This window comes from Rattus norvegicus, chromosome 5 (genome assembly GCF_036323735.1).
Source record: "Rattus norvegicus strain BN/NHsdMcwi chromosome 5, GRCr8, whole genome shotgun sequence".
Taxonomy (NCBI): domain Eukaryota; kingdom Metazoa; phylum Chordata; class Mammalia; order Rodentia; family Muridae; genus Rattus; species Rattus norvegicus.
Window position 1 is genome coordinate 100,245,258 of NC_086023.1, and position 5,778 is coordinate 100,251,035.

General features: G+C 42.4%; 1 non-coding gene and 1 pseudogene across 1 annotated transcript; one reads left to right on the forward strand and one right to left on the reverse strand.

The window, feature by feature from the left end:
• Nucleotides 1-356: 356 nt before the first annotated feature.
• Hpf1-ps1 (histone PARylation factor 1, pseudogene 1) lies at nucleotides 357-945 on the reverse strand (annotated as a pseudogene).
• A 2,840-nt stretch (nucleotides 946-3,785) lies between these two features.
• Nucleotides 3,786-3,926, forward strand: LOC120103291 (small nucleolar RNA SNORA48). Its single transcript, XR_005505369.1, has one exon. It is a non-coding gene; the product is annotated as a small nucleolar RNA SNORA48 (small nucleolar RNA).
• The last annotated feature ends 1,852 nt before the right edge of the window (nucleotides 3,927-5,778 follow it).

The window sequence follows — 5,778 nt, forward strand, 5'->3', positions numbered from 1 at the left end:
CATGCTAGGCAAGTACTCTAGCAACAGAACACATGCAGCATTCCCTTTGGTTTTGTTTGTTGTTTTGTCGTGGTTGGTTGGTTGGTTGGTTGGTCGGTTGGTTGATTGGTTTATTTTGCATTGTATCGTTTTATTGAAATAGTCTTGTGTGGCTCCAGCTAGCCTACAATTCTCTGCATGCCTGAGACTGACCTTGAGCTGTTCCTTTCCCTTACTCAATCCCCTAAGCGTGGGCGATTTAGGAGGGACCCATCATTCTTTTTTTAAAATAAAGTTTCCATTATTTCTCCATCCCTAAAAACAAAGCCCCATCTGCTCGTCCCACTTGAAAACACTGCACCAACAGGGCAGCTTGATTATTCTGTGAGCTGCTCCACGTTCTCCTCACTTCTGCTTGCCAGATGAGCTTCAATCATTTGTGCAACCAGATCCCTCTTCAATAGATTATATGCAAGAGGTAAAAGCTGACCAGCAACTTTGTGAAAATATTGAGAACCAAAGCAAAAGAGGTCCATTCCTAATCCCAGCCCCATGTCATAATCACACTCATCGTTAGCCCAAAAGTCATCACCTCATGAATGGGAGCAAATGCTTTCAGTCCCTCCTCATCACTTGCAGCAAGACAATTGCCTTGCAGATTCTCTTCAGGCCAGCATCCGTTTCAGGACACGTTCTATAACCAACTTCGTTTTTATCTTCGGAACAACAAAGCCTGCTCCCTGAAAAGTCTTTGACACAACCTTCTTATTTCTCTGTCTCATTTTCACAGTTCTCTGTTCCAGTGAGTATCCTAGTTTTCTGGCTGCTTCTGTGAGTTTTTCATCTGTTTTTCAAGATGCTAGTTTTCATTCTATCTGTTACTTGAGTTATTTTTTTCATTAAAAATAATATGTGGCCCCACCCCAGCCAGCCAGCATTTCCCAACACTGCAGACCATCCAGCCATCGCCCAGACCCATCATTCTTAAAGGAATCAGGCAACTTTCTATTAAGGTCAAGCAAGCTCTGGATGTTTAGACTTGGGTGTTCTTGATGGATTCTGGAAACTGCAAGTGGATAGAAGATGTGTATTTTAAGTCTAGTATTATCTTGCTTCAGTAAATTATGCCTTATCTTTGTCTTTTATGGGAAATCTGTTTTGAGTCTGGTCAAATTAACTTATTATGAAAGCAGATGTTAAACCCAGGTTAGATGTATAAATATATTCAAAATATTATGTTGCTTTAACTTGCAAATACTTGATATGAAAGTTTTACTCCTTAAAGTATTTTTATAATCACTGTCAATTTTTGCAATTATTGAAGATAAACCAAATTGGTTTGTTAGTAACTGCAATTCATCACAGATAGTGGGTCTTCTTTTTGGAGTAACCTCTTACTTAATTAAGGAACAAAGTCTAGATACCAAGTGTACTGGCTGGTTTGTGTGTCAACTTGACACAAGCTAGAGTCATCAAAGAGAAAATGACTCTATGAAATCCAACTGTTAGGCATTTTCTCAATGGGAGAAGACCCAGGCCATGGTAGGTAGTACCATTCCTAGACTGATGTAAAAGAAAGCAAGGTGAGTAAGCCATGAAGAACAAGCCAGCAAACAGCACCCCTTCATGACCTCTGCATCAGCTCCTGCCTCCAGGTTCCAGCTCTGCTAGAGTTCCTGTCCTGACTTTCTCCAATGATGAACTATGTTCTGGAAGTGTAAGCTGAATAAACCCTTTCCTTCTCCACATGCCTTTTTGGTCATGGTGGTTTTGTCACAGCAATAGAAACCCTAATTAAGACACCAAGTAAATGTGAGAGTTCACTGGGTTCCGGAAGAATGCCATGTCGTTTCTCTGAGAACCGAGCTGTTCTGCATTCCCATCTTCCACAAAATGCTGGTCTCCAAGCAAAGAGCAGCAGGGTTAAGTATTAGAATGTATAAATTAGCTCCAGAAAAGAAACTGACGCTGTCTATACAGTGTTGAGGTATTTAAGCAGGCCTATCATGCCTGCTGGAATTACAGAACTTAAGTGAAGATTAATGAGGCCTGAAAATGTCAGGTCCCATGGTGTCCAAATGCCGTAAGGTGTCTCTACTTCTCCACACTGAACAGCTGCCTATTTCCAAGGCAAACAAATTGCACTTGTTCTTCCTTAGATTCAGGAACAACTCAGTAGATGTATGGCAAATAATGTTGCTTTCAGCAAAATACCCTTCACCATCATTTGATTTCCATTCCATGGCCTCTGCTCTAGGTTGCAGCATATACAGAAGTAGCTAGCCATGTAGGTTCTGAGTTTGAATCCTAAACTCCTCCCTACCCTGGATGATAAAAGGTCACAATCCCACTTCATAGTATAAGCAAGCAAAACAGGAAATAAAATAAAGTTTCACTCCCACCACACCCCCCCATTGCTAGGAGAGAAAGAGTGAGAACCAGTTTCTGCTGCTAGGGAAAGGGAAAATTGCAGTCAAATTTTGCAGAAAACAGTGAGCTCTCTCCAAGAAAAGGTTTCTTCCGGTTGATCCTAGCTTCTTAGTGATTTCTAATGCCAAACAGCCTAAGTGGCATGGAACTGGTTTGATCTTCCTTTTAGGTAGCTAGCAGGACACTGCAACCCCAACTGACTATTGTTTATTTATTTAAACTTTTTCTTGACATCAGTAATGGGCAGTTATAGCAAGTGAAGTGACAGCAGCCCTCCTTAAATACATTTAAGTCAGTATTCTTTTAGGTTCTAACTATAGCTAAGGGGTTGGATTGCCTGTGTTCATTGGCTATGCTTGAGCAACGTGGCCCATTCTCTCAGATCCTCTTAAAAACTTATGAATTCTGTACAACAATGCCAAGCAACCAGAGCTTCCAGGGACTAAGCCACTACCTAAAGACTATGCATGGACTGACCCTGGACTCTGACCTCATAGGTAGCAATGAACGTCTTAGTAAGAGCACCAGTGGAAGGGGAAGCCCTGGGTCCTGCTAAGACTGAACCCCCAGTGAACTAGACTGTTGGGGGGAGGGCGGCAATGGGGGGAGGGTTGGGAGGGGAATACCAAAAGGAAGGGGAGGGGGGAGGGGGGAGGGGGATTTTTGCCCGGAAACCGGGAAAGGGAATAACACTCGAAATGTATATAAGAAATACTCAAGTTAATAAAAAAAAAATTATGAATTCTAACTAACGACAGACAATGTTCTGTGACCCACATACTCTATAATTTCAGGGGATGTTTACGTTGTCATTTGAGAGGACTTTGCATATGTACCAGTTGGCTTTCTATTAAATACTTGAAAACTTCCTTTACCACATTTCAGTTCTCCTGTATCTGCCTGTATCTCTCTCACACAGGAATTGGTTCTGATAGGTAAGTTTTCATGAAAATATCATAAAACTTTTAACTCTCTTCCAGATGGGGTTTAGCAGGCACTAAGTCCAGTTTGTATTTAATGTTGGGCGGAAGGCTGAGTTGTAAACATTGGTGAATACTAAGCTTCTGGGGATCCACAGGAGCAGCAACACTGCTGTGGTTCAGCCTATGCTAACTTGAATATGACGGTGGGCCAAACTGTGTTCTACCTTCCCACTTCCCTTGGGTTGGATGGAATTCTGAGCACTGACCTGATGGAGTTGCAGATATCCCAGTAGGCCATCCTCATGTCTTCTCACTCCTGGGTCACCTCTGCTGCTGCCATGTCTACTGAGAAAGACTGCACTAACAGGCTACATTAGTAGAATCACCAAGGCCTGTATAGAACCAACAACTAGGTGGTTAAATGTCACCCATGGAACTATATATGTCCCACCCTTCCTCTTGCAATGGCCAAAGACACACCTCTTTGGTGGTGTTTTTATAACAGTCAGAGGCAAAGCAAGTGGTGGCCCCTTGTTCATCCCAGCTCTACGCCTGGCTTCGTGGCCAAAGCTGTTTTATGCATAGAACACAGAAAAATTAAATTAAATAATCTGGAAGCTCAGTGCGGAGGAGGAAGATAGGAGACAAAAACCTTCTGTTCCTACATGCCACATGGTGAGGGTAAGGAAAGACTTGCCCTCCACGCCATGGCATAAGTGGGTCGTAGACATACAGAGCCCTGCCTACCACCACTCAGCCCTGTGAGGAAGGAGAAAAACGAACAGAGACCTGCACTTTTGTACCTGCTTGCCGGCGTGCCAAGTAGCATGATAGAGGATGTCACTCAAGGGCCCACAAATCACATAACCCCGCTGTGGTGAGTGGCCTCATCTGTGGTAGACAGATGGGAGAGAAATGGGAGTAGAACACCTTGAGCATTGTGAAGGTAGAAAGGAATAACCTGTTGTGAGTGGCCAGCCTCACCCCCTGGTGCCATGGTGAGATTCCAGTCCAAGTGGCTGCTTAGAGCCATATTCAGGTTCATGGTTATACAGCAGCAGAGGTTAGCATTGATGTCTGTAGCTCATATTACCACTAAAGAACATGTGGATGTCCAGGGACTGTGTAGAACTGGCCACCCCCCTCACTTGTTGTAATGTTCTAGGGAGCTGGTCTCACTTCTCACCAGTGATACCACTCAGAAAAACAAGCCCTGCCCCTCACACAGGCAGCACAGTAGAGCTGTCCCTATGGCAGTGGTGTGGACAAACAGGCCTGAGAGTGAAAGCTAGAGAGCTGCACTTGGGAAAGTGGGCTCAACTCTTTGACAGGGCAGCACAGTGGCACTGGCTCTGGAGGCATGGATGTCTGTAAACTGGCTAGAGAGCAGAGGAACCAACCCTAGCCTCAGCAGCGCTGGGAGCTCATCCTGGTGGTGCAAATAAGGGAGAGATGGTGCACTGGCCAGTGTTTGAGAAGGTGGTATGGATTGTCTGAGGCCTCCAAAGACAGCCCTTCCTCAGAGAAGAACTGGGAGGAAAATATGGATTCTGTTGAAGAAGAACCCCCAAGTTAAATCATCACAAAGGTACTACTGTCACAGGAAGCTTACTGTCTTTCAGACACTGAAGCATGTTCAGACAGCCAATTTAGGAATATTGTAGGCTCTCATATATTATTACTGGTGTGTGCTTTAACTATATAAAACCTTAGTTACATAACCCTAGCTTTCCAGTTCTTTAATATATTTTTTAATAAATTATTTCCTGTCTGTAAAAAATCAGCTTTGAGGGTTTAAGGGTGCAGCTCAATGGTAGAGGTTTTGCCTGGCACACTCAAGGACTTTGTTTCAAGCTCTTGAACTGCAAAAAACAAAAAAAATGGTTCAAAATATTAGGAGTTTCATTATCAAGGAGAGTAACTGTTTTCCAAATAAGAAGCTACTTTAGTCCTTCCTGCTGAGGAGTACTGAGAGCTATTCATAGCTGTTTGCTCCCTTTTGCCCACCTATAAAATTATACTTGTATTTCTTTTTCTATTCGAGAAAGCATCTTTTTTATTATTTGAATTTATGTAAGTGTATTTTTCATGGTTGACTTTACTGTATATTTTAGTATCAACACGTCCCTCTGAAGATATATTTTTTCAATTAGACAGAAAACAGAGGTTTCTCTCTGTGAGTATGCATGTAATTATGTTTTGTTCAACATTTCTCAAGAGTATTTAAATACTGACATGATAAAGCTCCACAAAATAGACAATTAAATGCAATTACAATCCTTACCACTGTTTGTTTCATTTCCTAAGTACCCATTCATTTGCTATACATTTTTCTTCTAATTATTTTATATATAAGTAAGGAAAAATATCTAAACAAACTCTCATTGGATTTGGTTCCCCAGAGGAGGGGTGAGATAAGAGAAAATGGATACTCACTAGGAAAAAG